The sequence below is a fragment of the Hylobates moloch genome, unplaced genomic scaffold, assembly GCF_009828535.3.
Source record: "Hylobates moloch isolate HMO894 unplaced genomic scaffold, HMol_V3 SCAFFOLD_2, whole genome shotgun sequence".
Taxonomy (NCBI): Eukaryota; Metazoa; Chordata; class Mammalia; order Primates; family Hylobatidae; genus Hylobates; species Hylobates moloch.
The window spans coordinates 79,307,780-79,334,610 of NW_026652277.1; the positions used below are offsets into that span (position 1 = coordinate 79,307,780).

The following is a 26,831-nucleotide window of genomic DNA, read 5'->3' on the forward strand; positions in this document are numbered from 1 at the left end:
AAAGTAGTTTTTTCCAATTCTGTGAAGAAAGTCATTGGTAGCTTGATGGGGATGGCATTGAATCTATAAATTACCTTGGGCAGTATGGCCATTTTCACGATATTGATTCTTCCAACCCATGAGCCTGGAATGTTCTTCCATTTGTTTGTATCCTCTTTTATTTCATTGGGCAGTGGTTTGTGCACCAATCACAGACAAACAGAGAGCCAAATCATGAGTGAACTCCCATTCACAATTGCTTCAAAGAGAATAAAATACCTAGGAATCCAACTTACAAGGGATGTAAAGGACCTCTTACATTCTTATAATTAAGCAAGGAGCTTTTTCGTTGTTGTGGTATTTTTCCAGTTTATTTTTATTCTGCCTTCTTTGTTCTTTTCTTCGCAGCCTTGTTTATATCATAAGATACAGACACAGAGCACCCTTTGCCCTTCCAACAAGATAGTTGCCATTTTGATCTGCCAATCAAACTCAAGGGTCTGTCCTGAAAGTTGAAACAATCGATCATAGTTTGAACACTTGGGCAGTGTCAACTAATTTTAGTCACCAAGGCTGGGTTCATGTGAGGAGTGATTGGCAAGGCACTTGTCCAAGACCAAGCAAGGGTTATGACTGTCCTTATGGCTAACAACTGCACAAATAGAAACAGGCTGAGTCTGTGAACGTAGTTTCAACAAATTATTTGGAGTATGAGTCTGCCCCCTATCTGTATTTATTATTCCAGCTCTTGGCATAATGAGGATGAAAAAGTCTGTTTACTTGAAGCTTTTCCCACTAAAGGACAAGTGATGCTTTCACTTCCCAGCTCTGTGTGTACATAACCAACCATATGCCTAATTTAAGACACCACCTAAACAAAACCCCCAAACAACCCCTCACCCTAACCAACATGAGGTGTGTATGAGAGGCAAGTTCCCTGGCTTTACCTTCCCTCTTTCATTAAATTTTTGTGATAGGGAAGGATTGAGTGAAATCCTACCTCAAAATTAGAATAAATACATTAAAAAACAAATATAGGAAGTGAAAAGTTTAGAGCTTTGGCAAGTTTCTCCTCTCCCTATAAATTGCTGCTTTCGTAAAGGAGCCCACCCAGGACTTTAGACAATACAATGGGAGTGTGTGTGTAGGAATCTTTGGTAAAGTTTCTGGATGGGAACAAATAAGCCTTTTTGCTACCTTTCAGTTGCCTTATACATCAGATACTGGCACCAGAAAATGACACACAATGAGATTATTCAGGGTTTATTGCCCTTCTTGCTTGGCATGCTCCCACCTGACTGCTATTGGCTTGGAAGCCAGGGAAATGTAAGTATGTCGAGATTTTATTGGGTCAGTGGCTGCCAACAAAGCAGCTTCCCAGTTTCCCAGTTTTTGTGCCCAGAATCCCATCAGTTCCATCTCAACCCACAATTCAGAGTAAGCGAGTGGTTTTCCTGATGGCAACAAATTGCCATTCCTTAATCTATTCTGTCAAGAATTGATGAGCTTCTATAGTTGACTGAAGCAATGGTAAAATAAACTCAAGGTATTAAGAATACAAAATATAAAAATGTTGACCTTTAAAACATTTTTAATTAAAATATGATTGGTAATAATTTAAATAAATTTTAGATCTTTAGTTTTTAATTATGAAAATAAATGCACATTGTAAAACTTTAGAAATGACAACAGCATATCAAGTAAAACAATCCCTTCTTCCCAATCTCACTCCTCACTGATGACGTTTTAAGGATTTATCCCTTCAGAAATTTTATTCTACAGATATAATCCTATTTGTAAATAATACATACACATGTGTACATTCTATTATTTCAAAAAAGGAATTGTAGGGCCAGGTGCAGTGGCTCATGCCTGTAATCCCAACAATTTGAAAGGCTGAGGTAGGAGGATCACTTGAGGGCAGGAGTTTGAGATCAGTCTGGGAAACATAGCGAGACCCTGTCTCTACAAAAAAATAAAATAAAATAAAATAAACCAGGTATTGTGGCACGTGTCTGTAGTCCCAGCTATTTGGGAGGCTGAGGCAGGAGGATCCTTTGAGCCCAGGAGTCTGAGGCTGCAGTGAGCTGTGATTGGACCACTACACTCTGAACTGGGCAACAGAGAAAGACCCTGTCTCAAAAAAAAAAGAAGAAAAAGAAAAAGAATTATAGTATCGTGCTTTACTATTTTTTACTTAAATTTGTCATAAACATTTCTCCATGACATACATAGCACATCAGAGACAGATAAAAGTGATTTTTCCAATCTTTCTATTACACTGCCATGTAAATATACAAATGAAGATGTGAGATATAGACCTGGAATACCACTCACAAACATTTATTGAGTCCATTCTATGTGCTAGACAGAGCTCGATTTTTCCCACGAGATAGTGCCTATTCACCTGATGCTAAGAAAGGTGAGAATTTGACTCTAGTTACTCTCAACACCTCTCCCACTTGCTCTCACTTCTCCACATCTCCCAAAATAGTTATATAACTTTTGTCAAACCTGTTTTCAAGTTTTCCATTATTATGCCCATGTGAATGTTACTCTCAGCTCAGCCACATGGTCTATAACTTCTCCTTCCTGTTTCAGCATTTCTGAGGGGCAGTGTAACAGGCAATAAGAGCGCTGACCCTGAACCCTGGCTCATATCTAATTTTCTTCCTTACTAACTGGGGTGACCATTGGCCAGAATTGCAACTTCTCTGTGCCTCAGCTTTTTCATAATAGTAGCTGCTCCATAAGAATTCTATAAGGTTAGAATGAATTACTATACACAAAATGCTTAGAACAGGGCCTGGAAACAGTAAATTTTATATAAGGTTTATTTTTTTAAAATTTTCATCATTATAGTCTCCCAAGAAAGGATATAAGGGAGGTACTTGTTTAAAAAATATTGTATTTTTATGTTATACTCTCACTTTATTAATAATTTGGTTGTGTATATAAATCTAGGTTGAAGATCGCTTTATTCACCTGAGAATTTGAAAGCATTTCTGTTGTTTTCTGGCTACACAGGGTTCTTTTACCATTCCATGTCCTGTTTTTTTTGTATGTAATCCATTTTCATTTGTGTTTGTTTGTTTATTTTTTTCTGTTTAGTTTTGTTTTCTCTCTCTGGAAATTTTTAGTATCTCCTCTTGATACCTAGTTATTTCACTATTTCATAAAGATATGCCTATATATAGGTCTTTCTTAATGATTGTGCAGGGAACTTGGTGAGCTCTTTCAAATCTGGAGATCACATCCTTTAGTTGGGAAAGTTCTTGTATTTTATTATTATTATTATTTATTTCTCTCTAGTTTTTCTGCATGATATTTCTGGAACTCCTATTAGTAAAATATCCACCTTCCTAAAGAAAGGCTCTGGTTTTCTCATCTTTTGCCTTCTGTTTTTCATCTCTTTACCTTTTCATTTTAATTTTGAAGTATTTCTTCAACGTCACAGCTCTTCTGTTGAAACCTTTATTTTAGTATGTTTCATATTTCATTAAATTTATTCTTCCCTGAATTGTCCTTATTATTTTTTATACTTTTACTTTCATTTCAGAGGTACATGTGCAGGTTTCTTGCACAGGTAAATGTGTGTCATGGGGATTTATTGTACAGATTATTTCATCACCCAGGTATTAAGCCTAGTATCCATTAGTTATTTCTCCTGATCTTCTCCCTTCTCCTATCCTCCACCCTCTGATAGGCCCCAGTGTGTGTTGTTCCCCTCTATGTGTCCCTATGTTTAGCCCTCACTTATACGTAAGAACATGCAGTATTTGATTTTCTGTTTCTGCATTACTTTGCTAAGGATAATGGCCTTCCGTTCCATCCATGTTCCTGCAAAGGATATGATCTCATTCTTTTTCATGACTGCATAGCATTCCATGGTGAATATATACCACATTTTCTTTATCCAGTCTATCCCTAATGGGCATTTAGATTGATTCCATGACTTTGCTATTGTGAATAGTGCTGCAGTGAACATACATGTGCATGTGTCTTTATAATAGAATGATTTATATTTCTTTGGGTAAGTAACCAGTAATGGGATTGCTGGGTCAAATGATATTTCTGTCTTTAGGTCTTTGAGAAACTGCCACACTGTCTTCCATAATGGCTAAACTGATTTACACTCCCACAAACAGTGTGTAAGCATTCCTTTTTCTCCACAACCTTGCCAGCATCTATTGTTTTTTGACTTTTTAATAATAGACATTCTGACTGGTGTGAGGTGGTATTTCATTGTGATTTTAATTTGCCTTTCTCTAATGATTAATCAGTGATGTTGAGCTTTGAGCTTTTTTTATATGATTGTTGGCCACATGTAAGTCTTCTTTTAAGAAGTGTCTGTTCATGTCCTTTAGGAACTTAAATTTACAAGAAAAAAAAAGACCCCATTAAAAAGTAGCCCTTATTATTTTTAATAACATGTTATAGTTTAATGGCTACTATATCTTATATGCTAATATTAGTGTTTTAGAATTGTCCCAGTTCTTTTCGTGGCTCTGTTACATCAAATTCCCTGTTTACTTGTTTGTTTAGATGTCTGTCTTCCATGTTAGAGGCTTCCTCAAAGAGTAAACTTCCACCTTCCTGGACAAGAAAGAGAACTTGTAAGATCTAACTGCTTCTCACATCAACTTTTTTTTTTTTTTTGAGATGGAGTCTCGCTGTCGCCCAGGCTGGAGTGCAGTGGCGCAATCTCGGCTCACTGCCAGCTCCGCCTCCCGGGTTCACACCATTCTCCTGCCTCAGCCTCCTGAGTAGCTGGGACTACAGGCGCCCGCCACCACGCCCGGCTAATTTTTTGTATTTTTAGTAGAGACGGGGTTTCACTGTGGTCTCTATCCCTTGACCTCACATAAACTTTTAACCAATCATGCTGTTTTTACTTCTGCCCCTGACCTTTTGTTACCTGATGTAATGCCTACATTCCATAGCCAAAGTTTGCCCTTCTCTAACTTTGCTTATCTTTAAGAAACAGGATGTCTACTGTAAGAATTTCCCTTTGTAATCAGACCAGCTGAGACTGGTTAGAACCAAGATGGCCTATCAAATGACTTAAAAAGACCTTACGCTTCATTATAATCTCATTTCCATCTAGATGACACTCTCACCAGTGCCATGACAGTTGATAATCACCATGACAACAACTGGAAGAAGTCATAAAAGGGAAAAAGGAAGACAGCACTACTGGTTCAGAGAAGTCTACCACCTTGTTCTGGAAAAGGCATGAATATTGCTCCCTTTGCTTTCACTGTACAAACCCTTCATTAGAGAGACTCTATATTTTAACCTTGTCATCCTTCACGAGTTGAGAAGTCGATTTGCAAGCCACATTCCCACTTCTCTATTCCCTGGCCATTGAATAAATCTTGCTTTGTTTGATGCTCACTTTTGGTTTCACGTATTTGCTCTGCAATACGTAACTGGAAACATCCCATCTTTGGGGCTACCGGGTTCATTAATAATATTTTGCTTTTATAGAACCTTGGAACTCCAATTCCTGGGCCTTTCCCCAGTTCAGTGACAGGAATTGTTTATGTCTTAGTGTCTTTCTGTCTTCTCCCCTGCAGGCACATAGGTTTCCTCCCTCTGTTAAGTCAATGTTCACTCTACCTTTTAATTTCCTTCTTCAATTTTTGTGGATATCTTCATCTGCTTCCATCTTCTCTAATGTTTTCTTTGTCTGTCTGTGTTATACTTTATTATTATTTGTTTGCTTATCTTGCTCTAGCCTCATTGTAATTGGCTTCCAGGGGAGACTAGAGATAAACATATGTGTTCAGACTATTATGTTTAACCTGAAATCTGTAACATTTTTCAATAAACACTTTTAAAATTCAGAACATTTATTCACTGCCTACTATACGCCAAGCTCTTGGCTGAGAAGCTGCTCCTTGAATTTTTAGTGTTTACGATGATTATTGAAAATATATTTCAGGCTTCATTAAAATAAGCTCCTTATGTATTTCTGCCAAGTAATAAATATATTAAGTAAGTGATTCTTTTTGGCCTGTTGGAGTTACTGAATATGACCAAAAAGAAAACATTTAAACAGTATTACGTTATAAAGTTTTCATAAGTCAGATTGCTTTTCTTCCAACTAGTGTAATTCAGAGTGCTTCTTACTTTTAGGTATTCATGCTTGTGAGTGTGTGTATGTGTGCAAGTGCATATATGTGTGTGAGTGCGGATGTGTGCATTTGTACCTAAAAGTGTATGTGTGAGAATGTGTATATGTGAGGTGTGCCTGTGAGAGTGTGTGTGTGTGTGTATGAATGTACGTGTGTACAGGGGCATAGAAGTGCCTATATGTTTATCTATGTGTGTCACTGCATATGTGTGTGTTTGTGTGTGTTTATGGCACAAATAGGAAACAACTCTTCTGGTGACACTAACACCAAGGTCCTCATAATCCCTCCATGCTCCTGTTCCTCCACTTACAAAACTAGACTTGCTCTTCATCTTGTAGATATTGAAATGCATCATATTATAAAACACTGGGAATAGCTCTATTAGACATAAAATAAACGGCTGCCTATAAAACTGGGATTAATGAAATGTTAGAAGCAAAGGTGTTTTTACTCGTGAGGCTTATGTTCCACTCAGGCAGGATTACTGGGTCTGGATTTGTTCTTGCTTCCTGGAATTATATTGCTTTTCCATTTGAGAACCCAGTCTCCAGTTAAAGAATTATGTTGATTAGCTACCAAGGGGTTGCCTTTGTTCTTTGCCCAGAGGACTGGTGGCAAAACAGAGAGAGGAAGAAATTGGAAAGCAGCTCATCTTTAGTACTAAAGGGCCTCCAGGGAGATCACTGTAAAAATTAAATAAAAGTGAATAAAGAAAACTTTCCTTAAAACCTTGCTGTGTAACACCTGGAATGTTCATATAACTATGCAGCTATCTAGTCTACATTCAGAGATATAAATGAAAGACTTCTTTTAACCCGATAGCATAAGGTTTTAGATAACAAATATGCCATCCTTCAATCTCAAGTAAAGAAACACTTACTTCATTCAACAGTTAAGTGAGCTGCTATCTGGCCCTCATTATATCTGTGATTTAAAAGGACTATCCAGGCCTGTGTTGTCCACATCACAGACTACCAATATAAAACGCAGCAAATGGGATTTTTATCTTTCAGCACGCCTCAGAGTTGTTGCACAAGATACACTTCTCAGTCTGCATATCATCAATCTAACGCAAACTATTATCTCTGCACAAGAGACTAAACCGAAAGCTCTTATGCTCAGCATCATACGTAAACATCCCTGACACTCACAGTTCCCGGGATTCCTTGAAACTCTCTGGGCCATGCAAGATGTTCCATGCTGTGACAAACCTGGGCTGAAAGTAAAAGGGCACTATCTCATGAGAAGTTTGTTGACAGGTTGGGGAGTGAACATTTCACCAAAAATCAAACAGTGATTTGTTCCCAGGCTTCCAAATTAGCTGGAGAATGCTGGCGTATCAGTAGTAAGATTATCCTTAAAAGTCAAGATCGAGGTTCATATTTTTGTTTCTTGCAATTAAAAAGATATGCATGGAAATCTTATATTGTTTTCATTTGCTAGCAATATTATTTACAGATTCTAAAAAAATTGAATTTAAGTCTCTTTAAAAAATTATAAGAATGTTGTATCTTTGGCAAAGCCCAGAATAATGCGGCAACTTACACCACCATTTTGACCTTGTATAATTTGACATGTTATCTTGCTTTTTAAAGTTTTCTTCTTACAAAACCATTTTCAGGGTGAATGTTCAACACAGTTCTAACTTTTAATATTTAGTGCCCTCCTGTTCTTTGAATCACTGAGCTCATTTTCTCCTAAGTTAGGGAGCTTTGATAATCACATTAGAAATATTTGTTGGGTCTAAAGTTTCTAGTCTTCACCAGCACTCACTTTGTAATAAATGAATAAACCCCTTGATTTCAATAGTAAGCGGTGAGTGAAGCCTGTGGTTCTAGCAAGGTGTCTGCGAAGTCAGGTCACATATTAGATACCTCTCGGGCAATTAGCTTGTCCGTAAACTACTGGGACACGATCTCTGCTCTCACAAATGCACTCTCAAAGACATAAGAGAATCCAGAAAGGTGTGTGTGTGTGTGTGTGTGTGTGTGTGTATAAAACTTTACAAATTAAATTAAATTATTGAACTTTCTGTGTTACTCAATGTGTGCCTTGTTTTGAAAGAAAGTGACAGCATGTTACTTTTTAAATCAACTTGGTTCACTTAAAGATTGAAATGTAAAGAAAGAGATTGATCACTACCATAGGTTCTCTGTTTCATGTATAAGCTTCTAGGTTAACATTGATAGTGTAAATATTAAGAAAAGGACTGTCGTAAAGTATGAAAAGGGAGTAGATTAAATGTATCAAGTTCATACAGATATCTGGAATGTTAAACCAAATAATTCAGCACAATTGAGATAATCAAATTGTTCAAGTAAAACACCTGTAAAGACATGCTTTTTATTATTTCAATAATTTGAAAGAAGACATTTTTCTACTAGACTTTTGCAAATTGGTGTCAATTCCATTGTCTCTAGATAATAACAAGATGAATAGACCCCACAATCTCAAGAGGACCTCTTTGGCATTTGTTTTCTGAAGCCTTGGAAAGTCTTCATTGGCCATACTAAGTGAGTTAAAAAACCACATATTTATTTCCAAATACTTAAACTGGTTCTGGCCAGCATCTATTTTGGGAATTGCATGCTGCCAACATAAAGAATTCCCCACATCATTTCTGTTATAAAGCTATTCTTCATTTCCTGCCCTATAGTGGAGCTGTGCTTTCATTTTTTATTTCCCTCATGAATTTGGCTGTCTTATAGTGAGGAGGGAGAAGTAGTGATTTCTTTATTTTGAGGCCATCTTTCAGACAGTAAGCTGCCAAACTCATTCGAGTATTTTCCAAGAACTGGCATTCTTATACTTCACCTTGTAGCTGTCCAGGAGATATCCCAGAAACTTCATTTATTGGGTACAATAAAACTCATGGCTTCAACATAATTCTTTTCCTATAAAAATAAAGGTATGTGCAAGACATATTGAGAACAGCAAATATGTAGATAAAAGGCTAACAGAAACGTCTTCTCTTTCCACCCATGACAGGCATCAGCAATGCCAACATTTGCTAGAAACCCACCATGGCTGTGATGCTCAGTGGCATCACAGCTTGGCTATGTCAATTACAACCCAGTTTGAGGTTGTTGAGGTCTCAGTGTATATTATGCTGATAGAGCTAAGAATGAGCACTAATTTCTGCTCCAACCAAAAGGGACTGTGAATCTGTAGTACACTCTGGCTACTGAAACACAGCAGCAGGCCTGTGAGAAGCAAGCCAAGAACATCAGACTGAGGCAAAGGGAAGGTACCTTTTGTCCCAGAATCAGTACTTGCAAATCTTTCTAGCATGGTAAACCTGCCCTGACATTTTTTAAAATATTTATTTTAAGTTCAAGGGTACATGAGCAGGTTTGTTACATAGGTAAATGTGTGTCATGGAGGTTTGTTGGGTAGATTATTTCATCATCCAGGTATTAAGCCTAGTCCCCATTAGTTATTTTTCCTGATTCTTTCCCTCATCCCACCCTCCCCTCTCCAATAAGCACGAGTGTGTGTTGTTCCCCTCTATGTGTCCATGTGTTCTCATCATTTAGCTCCCACTTATAAGTAAGAACATGTGGTATTTGGTTTTCTGTTCATACATTAATTTGCTAAGGATAATTGCCCCTGATATTTCTAAGGTTTTGCTAAAACTACCAATGGAGGCCCATATACCATATGCTTAAATATTTAAAATGTATAAAGCTAATAAACAAATACATAATATATTCTCTCCTTCTACCTTGACGAGTATATCTTCATGATGACATAAAAGGCAAGGTTCAAACTGAGAATTCTTGGACTTTGTGGAGTTAATTTAGACTGTAATGTGAATAACAAATTTGAGGAAGTAGCTTTTAATGGGGAGGGGTGGAACTGTATTACAGTGACCTGATGAAAGACACAGAGAAGATATATGGAAACATTGGGACAAATATAGCACTTCGTAACTTTGTCAAATGCAGTTTTGCTGTGCTACTTAGAATAAAAATGTCAGACACAGAAATACCTCTACAAATCTTTTTCCAGAGGTCTCTTTTGGGCCTCGTTTGGGCTTTAAATGAGGCCTGCAGGTGTGTTTGGCTAACTCAAACCCTAGTCTTTCTTCCCATCCCCTCTCTCACTGCTTCGCCCTGGATGGCTCCAGGCAAATGAGAGAGCCCTGTCTTTCCCAAGCCCACGCTGTGTTGTCCTGTTGTCCCTGGCTGCCTGGAGATTTTCTCTGCCCTCTACTCCTTGTCCGATCATCCAACCTTCTTTGCCTGTCCTACCACACTCAGTTTAAACGGAAAGAGGACAGCCTTCTCCTTCAAGCTTTCCTCAGGCATCCGAGAATTGACTGCTTTCTCTTTGGATCACGTAACCTGCCCTGTGTCTCCCTACACTGCTTTATCCTGTTGGTCTTTGAGTACTTGTCCTGTATCATTACTAAACTGAGTGCTCCCAAGGTGGATATGTTGGCTCAGTCACCTTTGTATCCTTTGTATATCACTCTCTATAGTTCCAGGAGCATATTAATGTGCAGATACCGTGGTTTGGTTTTGTTTTGTTTTTTGAGATGGAGTCTCACTCTGTCACCAGGGCTGGAGTTCAGTGGCGCGATCTCGGGTCACTGCAACCTCCGCCTCCTGGGTTCAAGCGATTCTCCTGCCTCACCCTCCTGAGTAGCTGGGATTACAGGCATCCGCCACTACGCCCAGCTAAGTTTTTGTATTTTTAGTAGAGACGGGGTTTCACCATGTTGACCAGACTGGTCTGAAACTCCTAATCTCATGATTCGCCTGCCTCCGCCTCCCGAAGTTCTGGGATTACAGACGTGAACCACTGTGCCTGGCCAATATGTTTTAAATTAAAGATGAACAAGTAATGAAAATGAGCTTTCGACCTGAAGAACCTTATCTGCTATTTGAGGAGATAATTCTGAAACACAAGACAATATGTAATTAGATCTTTGTTTCATCATCATTGTTGCTATCTTGTGATTAAAGCTGGGTGGCAATTCCTATGCTTGGGATTTTGAGGAGAAGATCTAGAGTGCTGCAGTGATGGAAAGCCTTCATAAAAGAATTGGGCATGAACTTAACCAACTTAAGGACAGAATATAGCATACAGTAATAATACTGGTAGCTAACGCTTACTGAAAAACATATTTTGTGCCAGACATTGTATCAAGTGCCTAATTGCATTTAATTCTCCTAATATTCCCATAGTAACTATTTTTATCCTCATTTAACTGTTGAGGAAACAGAAGCTTTAGCCTTAGAGTCATTGACGACTATCCCAACATCAGGGTAGAGTTAGAATTTGAACTGCTGTTCCATGTTGCTTTCAGGAGTAAGTGCTGATAAACGGGAGGATAAAAATGGTTTGCTGAATGAATGAGTTATCAAATAATAGCTAATAGGAAGGCAAGCAAGGGGTGGGGATTCCAATAAAAAACACAAGGCTATGAGGAGACTGGCTTTGAAGTCACAGAAAGTTTACAGTGGGAAGATTAGGGAGAGGAGTTTTATTCCCAACACAGGATGAAAGGAAATGTGGATTCTTTTTTAAACTTTCATTTAGTTTCAGGAGTACATGGGCAGGTTTGTTATACAGGTAAATTGCATGTTATCGGGGATTTGGTGTGCATATTATTTTATCATCCAGGCAATCAGCGTAATACCCAGTAGGTACTTTTTTTTAATCCTTACTCTCCTCCCAACCTCCTCTCAAAAATTTGTCATTTTTAAGAGAAGAGTTGTTTTTTCACTTTGATTATTGTTCAGTTTTATATTCTCCCTTGTATGTTATGATTTTATCAGGTTGGATTCTTCAGGTCACTCTTCTCATTGCCCAACAGTAATTGTTACTCTAAAGTTATGGCTTGAAAAAATAATTCTCAACAAAAATTCACCAGACAATACCATAGGTAAGGAAACATTATTTGCTACCAGGGCTACTAGAAACTATTCTTCTTCAAATATATATTATTAGGTTTACCTAATCAATCATTTTTCCTTTCCTTTATAAATGCCCTAAAAATGGCTTGAATAGTGCTAAGGCCTTTTGTGAACATTAAGGATGTGATGGGATTTTTTTTCCTAGGATTCTGTAAGTGTTTTTGGAAAGTAATACATCATATACAAATGGAGGTAAAACTTCAAGTTACAAGCAGTATTTTATTACACAAGGAGAGAAATGTATTGTTATTTCGTTTTTCTAAGTTTGCCCTGTGGCTTCTTGTTACAGGGCATCTGGTTATTTCTGTCACTGTGTTCCACATTTCTGACAAATGACTTAACACATGTCTACTCTGAACACTACAAACTTGGAAAAGTAAACCCCACTTTGAGTTACCCACCACCTACCCATCCATCACCTGGGTAAGGCTGTGTGCCTCACAGTATCATCTCCTTCAGAGTTCTGCCAGAAGCTGGAATATGGAGCAGCACGAAGGGACAAGCAGATAAGAGTGTTGTAAAAGGTGTCAGTTGATAATGCACCTTAAACAATGTTAGTTTAATATCTCAAACCCATAAAATATATTCAATTTTAGAGGAGGAATGCAATGTGCTTGTCAAAAAAATATATTGGCTTTGACTTAAAAAAAAGATTATGACACTCTATATGTTTTGGTGGTTATTAATATTTGTTCTTAATTGGAGACCAAGACTAAATAGAAAAATATCATAATAGTCAAATACATCTATCCAGGAAATGAGGGTGAATGGGGACATGGTGAGTGATAATTAAAGAGTAGGAAGGTAAAACAACTTTGGGGAAAAAAAAAGGGAAAAATTGGAAAGGAAAAATAGGTATGCCTTGAATTCTTTATCAATATTAATAATAGCCAACCTTTACTGAGGGCCAGGCACTGGTTTAAATGCTTTACAGATAATATTTTATTTAATCATCACAATAATCCTTTATTATTATCTGCCTTTTATAAATAAGAGGAGTCCGGCATGGAGAGATTGAATGGCTTATTTCGACTCCCACGCAAGTCACTGTGTGTTGGCAGCCCCACCCTCCCCACTACACATCACTTTCTTAATGCTCCTTAGAGGAAAGTCAACTTCCTTAAAAGAAATTCTCTACTACTGTCCTCTGCCGAAGAATCATTCACCCTGCACGTGGGCTCCCAGCCTAAATCCGACCATCCCTCTTCTAGGGCTGGACTGAATGTCTCAGTTCAAGGCAGACAAAGAATGGCTTCTGCATAGACAGCCCATCTCTCTGCTCCTAAAAGTGGCTAATAGCAGGTGTGGAGGTTGTTCTTCGTAATCTCCAGAGCTCTCAAAATAAATGTGTGTGTCACTCCCAAAAAAAGAAATGTGTGTATGTGTCACCCCGAAAGGGCAGAAGCTATTTGGCATGGGAAAAAAACATGATCTAAGATCTCAAATGATGTAAATTTTTTAAAAATAAAAAACAGCACTTTTACAATCTTGAAATCATAGATTCAAAATTTCTCTTATAAATAAAGAAGCAAATGCAGTATTCTCTTTTCTTCTTAGCAGCACCTCCTCCTCTCCATGTTTGGATCATAATATAGCTGTGTATATCCCATAGAATGGATCAAAAACAATAAATGACTATTTCCCCCAGATTAACTTTTTCCTTATCTTTAGAGGTTTTGCATTTTAAAAGTGTGAGAACTGTATATATACACTCACAGACCCACATTTGAGCTTCTTTCTCTGTATTTTATAAAATTTACCTTTGGGGCAATCTTGTTATGAAAATTAGTATATGAGGCCCACATCTCATCTTCTACCCTTCCACTTACCCCTTTCCATACATATTTTAAAGGTAAGGGAGTAGAGCAATAACATAAACTTCAAGAATTTCCCAGTAGCTTTGAACTGAGGCAGAAGTAAGTTTGAATCACAGCTCTGCCCTTCCTAGCTCTGAGACCAAAAGAAACTTACTGAACATCAGTTTGCTTGCCTGCTAAATGGGGCTGTTGGGAGGAATATTTAAGAAAATAGGCCGAGTGTGGTGGCTCATACCTGTAATCCCAGCACTTTAGGAGGCCCAGGAGGGTGGATTGCTTGAGCTCAGGAGTTTGATACCAGCCTGGGCAACATGGCGAGAATCTGTCTCTACTAAAAGTACAAAAAAAAAAAAAAGTACCAGGAGTGGTAGGACCTGTGGTCCCAGCTACTCCAGAGGCTGAGGTGGTAGGATCTCTTTAGCCCGGGGTGGCATGGGAGTGGAAGTTGCAGTGAGCTGAGATCGTGCCACAGCACTCCAGCCTGGGTGACAGAGCAAGACCCCATCTCAAAAAAAAAATAATAATAATAATAATAATAAAAAGAAAACATAAAGAAAGTCTGCATATGCATGTACCCTGCACATAGTAGGTGCTTAATGCATGATGATCCTTTATCACAAAGAAGTTACAAGCCAAATTGTATTTAGACCTCAACACCTCCACACATACAGGCTCCAGCTAAACCCCTAGAGAAATATTGTCCTATATAAAACAATGTCTTGGTGGGGAAAGGTTTTAATGATGTCTTCTAACAGTGCTTAAGCATTAAAATGTCTTTCTTCCAACACCTTTTTCCATTTTGTTATTGACAAATGCCACTTCCCAAGTGATGAGTAGGTAACACATGATCTACGAAAGAGCAGGCTCTCCATTTCTCTCACCACTACATTTCTTTGGAGGAGCGGGGTAATTAATATTGAGACACAGCCACTGCTTCAATCACCTGCATATCAATCAACTTCTGCAAGGCCAGAGTTCAATTAATTGATGTCACCCTGGAGGCACCGAAAGCAGTTAACAAGTCTCTAAACTTGGTGAAAAAACAAGCTGCAAGATCCAATCTCCCATAAATTCCCACTTCAGAGCTCCATCTCCTAATTTATCCTTCTATGCCAAATACCCCTCTGTTAATAAATACTTTGCAAGAATAACGCATGGAAGGCAGGTACTGAAAGGTCACAGCACATCAAAACGAAGGATTAGGACATAATACTTTTTATTTATGACTATTAGGAAATACCATTTTGTTTTAAATCTTATACCATAATCCATTTTTAAGAGAAAGCATGTCTTATCTGGGAAGTTTCACAAAGTAACACCTTTTTCACCAACGTGCATTTCAGTATTTTTTCAAAAGAGAAGAAGGTCAGTGTTCCTGTTGTTAAATATGATTTGTTGACAAGCTGGACCACAATGAGTCATGTATGATGGCCTTATGTATTACAGGGAGGAAGTAGCCAGGAGAAGATGTAGGGTGGCAGTAGTGATGCTGGGATGAGGTAATATATGTTGCTTGGTAAGGTGAGGGGAAATAGGTCAACCAATGCTGTTCTCTGGCCATTGACTCAGAAGCTGAACCCAAAGCACCTGGGCTGGGAATCTCTTTTAGATAGTCTGTCTGGAAACCTCTGAAGGGTCTGGAATTGTCTTAGGTCAAGCTGCAATAACAAAATACCGTATAAACCACAGAAATTTATTTATCACAGTTGTGGGTCCTGGAAAGACCAAGATCAAGGTGCTAGCCAATTTGGTTCCCTGGTGAAACTGTCTTCCTGGCTTACAAATAACCATCTTCTAGCCGTGTCCTCACATAGGGAAGAGAGAGGGAGGGAGAGAGAGAGAGGAGAGAGAGAGAGAGAGAGAAGAGAGAGAGAGAGAGAGAGCACTCTGGTCTTTCTACAAGAGCACTAATCTCATTATGGGGTCCCCACCCTCATGACCTCATCTAAACTAATTTACCTCCCAAAGCCCCCACTTTTGAATACCATCAGATTGTGGGTTAGCGCTTCAACGTACGGATTTTGGAAGGAGAGTACTAACATTCAGTCCATAACAGGAGTTTGTGCTGCTTATGGAACAGAAAGGATGAAAGATGGCAGCCAAACCTTTCAGTGAGAGAATTTGCAGATGGCAGTTATGGGGAAAGAGAACAGTCAATTCAGTACTTATGGTTCAGGAATGACATCGTATTATTTCTTTATTTTCCATGAAACCGACAGGCATCTTCAGGAATAATAACTTTAATAAGACCCACCACAGTAACTACACACAGTTAATGGGATTATCTCCACTTCTGTACCCAGGGGGAAACTGGGGAGCTTTTTGGGTCACCCTCTCATCTTCCAACCTTTTGTTTTTCTGGTCTCTGAAATATTTTGTTTATTGGCCTATGTGATATTTGCCTATCTGGCTCTCACCTATGATGTAAGCCCCTTGAGATTAGGATTAATATTTTTTCTATTTTGAATTTAACCAAGTACTCGGAGGCATAAATACTGGCATGTCAGTTTATATGGCAGTTCTTTTAGAATTTCTATATAGGTAACATATTTTACTTTTCAATTTGTATTTTAATTCTGTGCTTAGTTTAGGAGAGAATACTAATCATGGAATCTGTCACCAATTTTGGAGCCACACTGTCATGTAAACAAAACCAATTTTTCTAATCCCCAATAAAGTAAACTCAAGTGCAAAAAAGTTCAGTGTGCTTCAGCTTATGTTGAAATGTATAAATACTTCTATGTCTCATAAAACACAGTGCTAGGCATTTTGTAAGCCATTTGGTTTTGGCATCATTCATTTTATTTTTAGTCTTTCATTTAGAGACAGATTTCTGAAAACTAACGCTATTATGTGACACCTTTTATAAATCAGAGTCATGATATCACAAATCTATGGAGTTGTGAAATCTACAAAGGTCAACTGGGAGGGGTGAGTTGTATACTGACTTTTCATAACACTCTTTGTGCACCTCAGGGTTATATTCCATGTTCCCATCCTGGGCCCCACCGGGAAGGTCCTTCGGGACCGTTAATTTCATTCGTCATCTTTATAACATGCATTTTTGTGAGTTTGACTGATATAAAACTTATTTTTTCCATTTTTATTTATTAGAAATTATGAGAATGTTTAACATACACAGATTTATCTTGCATAATAACTGCTGGTTAGCCTTTCACTAAAGCAACTTTTGAAAGGTTGTATCACTTTTCCCCTTTTCACTCAATTTTTTTCCTCGATGTAACTATTTTTCCCCAAAACTCACTTAATCATTATAAGTCACGTATTCACATTATGTTTCAGGCAAAGATCCATTCACCAACTTACTTGATAACAGCAGTTTCTAATATGAGTATCATATGGAATAAATTTGAATTGCCCTGTGTGGATGAACCCAAAGTATTTTTCTTTGCAAACATACATAAGATCAGTGGGATAAAAAGGTAGTATTTTCTATGATTCTCTGAACCACTGTATGTGTGAGCTATTTCCATGTGTTTCAAAGCCTCCTGCTGTATAGCATCTATCTTGTTCTAAAGATGTGTTTGTGTTATAACTTGTGTGTGTGTGCATGTACGCAAGCACGTGTGCCATAGGTAGATTGTTGCAGTAACGATGCCCAGTTTCTTCAAACTTTGCTTTATCTACACCTTTGGGTGGTCCCTTCCACTTCAGCAGAGCCTGGCTGTATGACTTGCTTTGGCCAGTGGGAAAATAGCAAATGTAATGTAATCAGAGGCTTGAAAAACACCTGTGCAATGGGGCTTGCCTTTCCTTCTGCTTTGGAACCCTAACACCACCAGGGTGAGGAAGCCCAGGCCACCCTCCTGGAGGAAGAGCGAAACATGGAGCAGAGATAATCAATCCTAGCAGAGGTGCTCTAGACAAGTGGTTCTCAAAATGTGATTCCCAGATTAGCAGAAGCAGTATCCCTTGTAAACTTGCTACAAATGCAAATTCTCCAGCCTCACCCCAGTCCTACTGAATGGAAAGCTTTGGAGGTAATGCCCAATAATCTATGTTTTAATGAGCTCTCTAGGTAATATTAATACATGTTCATGTCCGAGCATGAAGTCAGAGAGCCCTCTGAGAACCACTTCTCTAGACCAACCAGACTACCAATTGCCAAACACATAAGTGGGGCCATCCTAGACTTGGGGTAGGCAAAGCACACAGTCACAGCCACGTGTTCACAGATTGCCAATGGCTGCTTTCACACTACAACAGCAGTGTTGAGTAGTTCTAACAGAGAACACTTGGCCTGAAAAGCCTAAAGTATTTACCAGCTGGAACTTATAGAAAAAGTTTGCCTACCACTGTCCTAGACCAACCACTTCCAGCTGTGTCACTGGCTAACAAGAGACATCAGCCAAGCTTACCAGGATTTTTAAAAACTAGCCCATCTAACCAACAGAATTCTGCAAATATAATAGTTTGTTGTTCTAAACCATTAAAATTTGGGATGTGTTTGTCTACATCAAAACATGCATTCTGAGTGCAAGATAACCAGGTGCCTAAATAAGGTTACCTGTCTGAAAGTAACTAACTCTCACTGCCTTCTAGAAAATGGTTCCTTTGCCTTTCATCTCCAACCACCCACCCATGATCAAGGCTTCTCTTTGTTTGGTGAGTACAATAACCTTTCATCACATTTTAATGTTCAAATTATATTTATTTAATTTACAGTTAATATTATTTCTAGAAATTTAATCATTCATTTGATATATTTTGCTATCTGTAAAAATCCTTTAGTATCTTGGATGCGAGTGGAACATATCATTTTAACCATTAAAACTAATGGAGATATTTGTGTAATTAAATGCCTTTCCCTTAGCAGATGAGTCAGCAAAAATAAAGTTGTTAAAAATATAAAATCTCAGAAGAAATAGAAGGTATTAGTGGTTATGTCTGTATAGTGGGATTATGAATGCTTTTATTTTTTGTATGATTATATATTTTATTTAACCATGTAAGTATTATTTTTAAATCAGGACTCCCACACTCCACAACACATACTACTCATGTTAATTTTTCACTTGAACTTAGTCATGTCCTGTGTTCCAAAAAGTATTGCATATATTTTACGATTTTAAATGACTAATGCCTGGGTTTATCTTTAGTACTTTATTATATATTGAACTTGAGGTGTATGTGGTGGGAGGAGGCCTAATTTGAGATATAAAATGGATAACTCCAAGTTGATTTCAGTCACAGAGCAGGCAACAGAAAGAACTGCCTCTTTGGTTTGGCTGTGCTATGGTCTGAATAATTGTGTCTCCCCAAAATCCATTTGTTAAAACCTGACTCCCAAGGTGATAGTGCTAAAAGGTAGAGCCCTTGGAGGTGATTAAGTCATGATTGCAGAGCCCGTGTGAATGGAATTAGTGCCCTTATAAAGGAGGCTTGAGGGAGCCTTTTTGCCCTTTCCTCCATGTGAGACACGTATCGGGTGCCATCTATGAGGGACGAGCTCTCACTAGACACTGAATATGCTTTTTGATCCTGGACTTTTCAGTCTCCAAAACTGTAAGCAATAAATTTCTCTGGTTTATAACAACAGGTCTAAGGTATTTTGTTACAGCAGCCTGAATAGACTAAGGGAGGCCATTATACATGGCAACGAATGAGACTCTGAGACTCTGCCGTAGAAAGAAAGTGAAAAGAAAGCATATTTCCTATTTGATAGTGTTCTCCAGATCCTAGGAAAATAGAAAAGGAGGAAGTAGGTTTTAATGGGAATAGGAAGGTCATAAAGAAAGACATTTTGTGTGGAATGAAAGAGAAAGTTTAAGAGCACTGCCAAGGTACGTTGAAAAATTCTCCTTTCTGTATCCTCTCAAATCTAGATGACATCACCAACCAGCTGGTACTGTTTAGATGAAGAACCTGTCAGAGACAGAGATATGGACAAAACGACTTGTCGAAACTTCCAGCCTTACAGTTTTGTTAACATGAACTAGGAGTGTGAGATTTAACAAGTAAAGTTTTTCCTTTTGTTTCAGGTTAAATATATTGATTCCTGATTATTCAAAGATGTGTGTCAATATTTGGGATTGGTTTGGATTTCCACTCATGGACAGATCCTAATAGTATATCCTGCAAGCATTCTGTGTGCAAGCTTTACTGGATAGATTGTTAATTGCATTGGCCAGCATGGCTCAAACGAGTCATTAATCTAATCAGAAGGCACCAGTCTATTTCACAAAGTCCAGCTAGACCTTGTAAATTCTGGCAGCAGTAGATGGGGTGTGATGCTAGAGGTTATATGAAAATACACTCTGTACCACTTTTAAAATGTATGAAAGTGAAAAAGAAACCTTAAGTTTTTTGCTAAATTAGAAAAAATATAAGTATTTTGTTCAGAGACCTATAAGATAAGGCAAGTCGACTTTGTTTTGTTAAGCCTATAGGATTTTTATGAGGCAGAAGATCTCATCAGTTTGCTAGTACCCCAGATGGGGTTGCTTGGGGCTGATTCAGAGAAAAATGTCTGGAATGGATCCAGATTTCAAGCTGGGGAAATAGCAGGAATTGCTTTCTCCTGACTACGTTCAGTGTTTTCAGTATAAATCACTTATCAGCCAGAGGTCCTTGTAACTTATGTACTAAGGTATTTTTGTGTGTGTGGAAAAAACAGTAACAGGGGAAAAATTAACTAATGTCTTTAATAAAGCTCTGGTATTCAAAGTTCTTTTGGGCACAATTGCCAATATTTTCACCACTCAAGATGAGATGAACTAGCAAGTCCATTGGGCCTCATGGTCTTAAATTCTTACAGCTGAGATGACAGCTGTCACTCACATACAAAATCTCCTATTGCCATAATATCCCGTGTTATCACTGTGCTTGAAAATAAACAAATTCCAAACTGGAAGGGTTTGGCTTAATTAATAATAATATTTTAGGGCTTTATACTAGTGTGAAATTACCTGAGACTATTCCAAAAACACCCTAGACACTCTCCTTTTTCTGGAACTGCTTTTTCTCAAGATTTCTCTTTGGCAGCTACTTAGGCTAAGATTGCTTGGGTGCTCTTTGGCCTGGAGGAGTCTATGTTTTGGTTGGTCTCATCTACCAAAAAAGGCCTCTTATCTCTGAAACTATTTCAACTCTTCCCAAGAATTTAGGCCTAATAGTAGAGTGTCTTCTGATGACCTTACCTAAAGTACTAGAAGGGTGAATAAATCACTGTAGCAAGTGTCTGGTAGACACAGCCACATGCTTCTTGGGAGCCAACTGCTGTAGGTATTTGTCTCTAGCTGAAAGCAAAACCAAACTTGCTGATTGGCTGGGAAAGAAGGCAGGAAGCAGATAAGAACCTGACCTCAGGCTTGGTGTCCAGGAAGGGCCTTTGTGGTGGTGCCACACTGCTCTGAATGTATCAGCTGATGGTAGGCATTTAGTCCTTGACAGGTGTTCACCTATCCAGGCAAAACAAATCCCAGTGTCAGCTCTCTTTTTTTTAATTTTATTTTATTATTATTATACTTTAAGTTTTAGGGTACATGTGCACAATGTGCAGGTTTGTTACATATGTATACATGTGCCATGTTGGTGTGTTGCACCCATTAACTCGTCATTTAGCATTAGGTATATCTCCTAATGCTGTCCCTCCCCCCTCCCCCCACCCCACAACAGTCCCCAGAGTGTGATGTTCCCCTTCCTGTGTCCATGAGTTCTCATTGTTCAATTCCCACCTATGAGTGAGAACATGCAGTGTTTGGTTTTTTGTCCTTGCGATAGTTTACTGAGAATGATGATTTCCAGTTTCATCCATGTCCCTACAAAGGACACGAACTCATCATTTTTATGGCTGCATAGTATTCCATGGTGTATATATGCCACATTTTCTTAATCCAGTCTATCGTTGTTGGACATTTGGGTTGGTTCCAAGTCTTTGCTATTGTGAATAGTGCCGCAATAAACATACGTGTGCATGTGTCTTTATAGCAGCATGATTTATAGTCCTTTGGGTATATACCCAGTAATGGGATGGCTGGGTCAAATGGTATTTCTAGTTCTAGATCCCTGAGGAATCGCCACACTGACTTCCCCCAATGGTTGAACTAGTTTACAGTCCCACCAACAGTGTAAAAGTGTTCCTATTTCTCCACATCCTCTCCAGCACCTTTGCTTCCTGACTTTTTAATGATGGCCATTCTAACTGGTGTGAGATGGTATCTCATTGTGGTTTTGATTTGCATTTCTCTGACAGCCAGTGATGATGCAAATTTTTTCATGTGTCTGTTGGCTGCATAAATGTCTTCTTTTGAGAAGTTTCTGTTCATGTTCTTTGCCCACTTTTTGATGGGGTTGTTTGTTTTTTTCTTATAAATTTATTTGTGTTCTTTGTAGATTCTGGATATTAGCCCTTTGTCAGATGAGTAGGTTGCAAAAATTTTCTCCCATTTTGTAGGTTGCCTGTTCACTCTGATGGTAGTTTCTTTTGCTGTGCAGAAGCTCTTTAATTTAATTAGATCCCATTTGTCAATTTTGGCTTTCATTGCCATTGCTTTTGGTGTTTTAGACAAGAAGTCCTTGCCCATGCCTATGTCCTGAATGGTAATGCCTAGGTTTTCTTCTAGGGTTTTTATGGTTTTATGTCTAACATTTAAGTCTTTAATCCATCTTAAATTAATTTTTGTATAAGGTGTAAGGAAGGGATCCAGTTTCAGCTTTCTACATATGGCTAGCCAGTTTTCCCAGCACCAGCACCATCTATTAAATAGGACATCCTTTCCCCATTGCTTGTTTTTGTCAGGTTTGTCAAAGATCAGATAGTTGTAGATATGTGGCATTATTTCTGAGGGCTCTGTTCTGTTCCATTGGTCTATATTTCTGTTTTGGTACCAGTACAATGCTGTTTTGGTTACTGTAGCCTTGTAGTATAGTTTGAAGTCAGGTAGCATGATGCTTCCAGCTTTGTTCTTTTGGCTTAGGATTGACTTGGCAATGTGGGCTCTTTTTTGGTTCCATATGAACTTTAAAGTAGTTTTTTCCAATTCTGTGAAGAAAGTCATTGGTAGCTTGATGGGGATGGCATTGAATCTATAAATTACCTTGGGCAGTATGGCCATTTTCACGATATTGATTCTTCCAACCCATGAGCATGGAATGTTCTTCCATTTGTTTGTATCCTCTTTTATTTCATTGAGCAGTGGTTTGTAGTTCTCCTTGAAGAGGTCCTTCACATCCCTTGTAAGTTGGATTCCTAGGTATTTTATTCTCTTTGAAGCAATTGTGAATGGGAGTTCACTTATGATTTGGCTCTCTGTCTGTTACTGATGTATAAGAATGCTTGTGATTTTTGTACATTGATTTTGTATCCTGAGACTTTGCTGAAGTTGCTTATCAGCTTAAGGAGATTTGGGGCTGAGACAATGGGGTTTTCTAGATATACAATCATGTCATCTGCAAACAGGGACAATTTGACTTCCTCTTTTCCTAATTGAATACCCTTTATTTTCTTCTTCTGCCTGATTGCCCTGGCCAGAACTTCCAACACTATATTGAATAGGAGTGGTGAGAGAGGGCATCCCTGTCTTGTGCCAGTTTTCAGAGGGAATGCTTCCAGTTTTTGCCCATTCAGTATGATATTGGCTGTGGGTTTGTCGTAGATAGCTCTTATTATTTTGAGATACGTCCCATCAATACCTAATTTATTGAGAGTTTTTAGCATGAAGGGTTGTTGAATTTTGTCAAAGGCCTTTTCTGCATCTATTGAGATAATCATGTGGTTTTTGTCTTTGGTTCTGTTTATATGCTGGATTACGTTTATTGATTAGCATATGTTGAATCAGCCTTGCATCCCAGGGATGAAGCCCACTTGATCATGGTGGATAAGCTTTTTGATGTGCTGCTGGATTTGGTTTGCCAGTATTTTATTGAGGATTTTTGCATCAATGTTCATCGAGGATATTGGTCTAAAATTCTCTTTTTTGGTTGTGTCTCTGCCAGGCTTTCGTATCAGGATGATGCTGGCCTCATAAAATGAGTTAGGGAGGATTCCCTCTTTTTCTATTGATTGGAATAGTTTCAGAAGGAATGGTACCAGTTCCTCCTTGTACCTCTGGTAGAATTCGGCTGTGAATCCATCTGGTCCTGGACTCTTTTTGGTTGGTAAGCTATTGATTATTGCGACAATGTCAGAGCCTGTTAGTGGCCTATTCAGAGATTCAACTTCTTCCTGGTTTAGTCTTGGGAGGGTGTATGTGTCGAGGAATTTATCCATTTCTTCTAGAGTTTCTAGTTTATTTGCATAGAGGTGTTTGTAGTATTCTCTGATGGCAGTTTGTATTTCTGTGGGATTGGTGGTGATATCCCCTTTATCATTTTTTATTACGTCTATTTGATTCTTCTCTCTTTTCTTCTTTATTAGTCTTGCCAGCGGTCTATCAATTTTGTTGATCTTTTCAAAAAACCAGCTCCTGGATTCATTAATTTTTTGAAGGGTTTCTTGTATTTCTATTTCCTTCAGTTCTGCTCTGACCTTAGTTCTTTGTTGCCTTCTCCTAGCTTTTGAATGTGTTTGCTCTTGCTTTTCTAGTTCTTTTAATTGTGATGTTAGGGTGTCAATTTTGGATCTTTCCTGCTTTCTCTTGTGGGCATTTAGTGCTATAAATTTCCCTCTACACACTACTTTGAATGTGTCCCAGAGATTCTGGTATGTTGTGTCTTTGTTCTCATTGGTTTCAAAGAACATCTTTATTTCTGCCTTCATTTCGTTATGTACCCAGTAGTCATTCAGGAGCAGGTTGTTCAGTTTCCATGTAGTTGAGCAGTTTTGAGTGAGTTTCTTAATTCTGAGTTCTAGTTTGATCGCACTGTGGTCTGAGAGACAGTTTGTTATAATTTCTGTTCTTTTACATTTGCTGAGGAGAGCTTTACTTCCAACTATGTGGTCAATTTTGGAATAGGTGTGGTGTGGTGGTGAAAAAAATGTATATTCTGTTGATTTGGGGGGGAGAGTTCTGTAGATGTCTATTAGGTCTGCTTGGTGCAGAGCTGAGTTCAATTCCTGGGTATCCTTGTTAACTTTCTGTCTTGTTGATCTGTCTAATGTTGACAGTGGGGTGTTAAAGTCTCCCGTTATTATTGTGTGGGAGTCAAAGTCTCTTTGTAGGTCACTTAGGACTTGCATTTTGAATCTGGGTGCTCCTGTATTGGGTGCATATATATTTAGGATAGTTAGCTCTTCTTGTTGAATTAATCCCTTTACCATTAGGTAATGGCCTTCTTTGTCTCTTTTGATCTTTGTTGGTTTAAAGTCTGTTTTATTAGAGACTAGGATTGCAACCCCTGTCTTTTTTTGTTTTCCATTTGCTTGGTAGATCTTCCTCCATCCTTTTATTTGAGCCTATGTGTGTCTCTGCACTTGAGATGGGTTTCCTGAATACAGCACACTGATGGGTCTTGACTCTTTATCCAAATCACCAGTCTGTGTCTTTTAGTTGGAGCATTTAGTCCATTTACGTTTAAAGTTAATATTGTTATGTGTGAATTCGATCCTGTCATTATGATGTTAGCTGGTTATTTTGCTCTTTAGTTGATGCAGTTTCTTCCTAGCCTCGATGGTCTTTATAATTTGGCATGTTTTTGCAGTGGCTGGTACCAGTTGTTCCTTTCCATGTTTAGTGCTTCCTTCAGGAGCTCTTTTAGGGCAGGCCTGGTGGTGACAAAATCTCTCAGCATTTGCTTGTCTGTAAAGGATTTTATTTCTCCTTCACTTATAAAGCTTAGTTTGGCTGGATATGAAATTCTGGGTTGAAAATTCTTTTCTTTAAGAATGTTGTATATTGGCCCCCACTCTCTTCTGGCTTGTAGAGTTTCTGCAGAGAGATCAGCTTTTAGTCTGATGGGCTTCCCTTTGTGGGTAACCTGACCTTTCTCTCTGGCTGCGCTTAACATTTTTTCCTTCATTTCAACTTTGGTGGATCTGACAATTATGTGTCTTGGAGTTGCTCTTCTTGAGGAGTATCTTTGTGGCATTCTCTGTATTTCCTGAATCTGAATGTTGGCCTGCCTTGCTAGATTGGGGAAGCTCTCCTGGATAATATCTTGCAGAGTGTTTTCCAACTTGCTTCCATTCTCCCCATCACTTTCAGGTACACCAATCAGATGTAGATTCGGTCTTTTCACATAGTCCCATATTTCTTGGAGGCTTTGTTTGTTTCTTTTTATTCTTTTTTCTCTAAACTTCTCTTCTTGCTTCATTTCATTCATTTTATCTTCCATTGCTGAAACCCTTTCTTCCAGTTGATCTCATTAGCTACTGAGGCTTCTGCATTTGTCATGTAGCTCTCATGCCTTGGTTTTCAGCTCCATCAGGTCCTTTAAGGACTTCTCTGCATTGTTTATTCTAGTTATCCATTTGTCTAATTTTTTTTCGAAGCTTTTAACTTCTTTGCCATTGGTTCGAATTTCCTCCTGTAGGTCGGAGTAATTTGATTGTCTGAAGCCTTCTTCTCTCAACTTGTCAAAGTCATTCTCCATCCAGCTTTCTTCCATTGCTGGTGAGGAGCTGCGTTCCTTTGGAGGAGGAGAGGTGCTCTGATTTTTAGAGTTTGCAGTTTTTCTGCTCTGTTTTTTTCCCATCTTTGTGGTTTTATCTACCTTTGGTCTTTGATAATGGTGACGTACGGATGGGTTTTTGGTGTGGATGTCCTTTCTGTTTGTTAGTTTTCCTTCTAACAGACAGGACCCTCAGCTGCAGGTCTGCTGGAGTTTGCTAGAGGTCCACTCCAGACTCTGTTTGCCTGGGTGTCAGCAGCGGTGGCTGCAGAACAGTGGATTTTCGTGAACCATGTATGCTGCTGCCTGATCGTTCCTCTGGAAGTTTTGTCTCAGAGGAGTACACAGCCATGTGAGATGTCAGTCTGCCCCTACTGGGGGGTGCCTCCCAGTTAGGTTGCTTGGGGGTCAGGGACCCACTTGAGGAGGCAGTCTGCCCATTCTCAGATCTCCAGATCTGC

The 26,831-nt window shown here is 38.6% G+C and overlaps 2 long non-coding RNA genes across 3 annotated transcripts in view; one reads left to right on the forward strand and one right to left on the reverse strand.

Annotated features, from left to right (window-relative positions):
• Positions 1-18,462, forward strand: part of LOC131382546 (uncharacterized) — a 24,482-nt gene extending 6,020 nt beyond the window's left edge. Inside the window, exons 3-4 of one of the 2 annotated variants that reach the window (XR_009212105.1) lie at positions 8,540-8,632; positions 18,424-18,460. This is a non-coding gene — a long non-coding RNA (uncharacterized LOC131382546). Of the gene's footprint in view, positions 1-8,539; positions 8,633-18,423 lie in introns of both variants that reach the window. The other variant, XR_009212104.1, reaches the window with a different exon arrangement.
• LOC131382548 (uncharacterized) overlaps positions 1-26,831 on the reverse strand; it is a 50,771-nt gene that overhangs the window by 5,471 nt on the left and 18,469 nt on the right. The window lies entirely within an intron of this gene.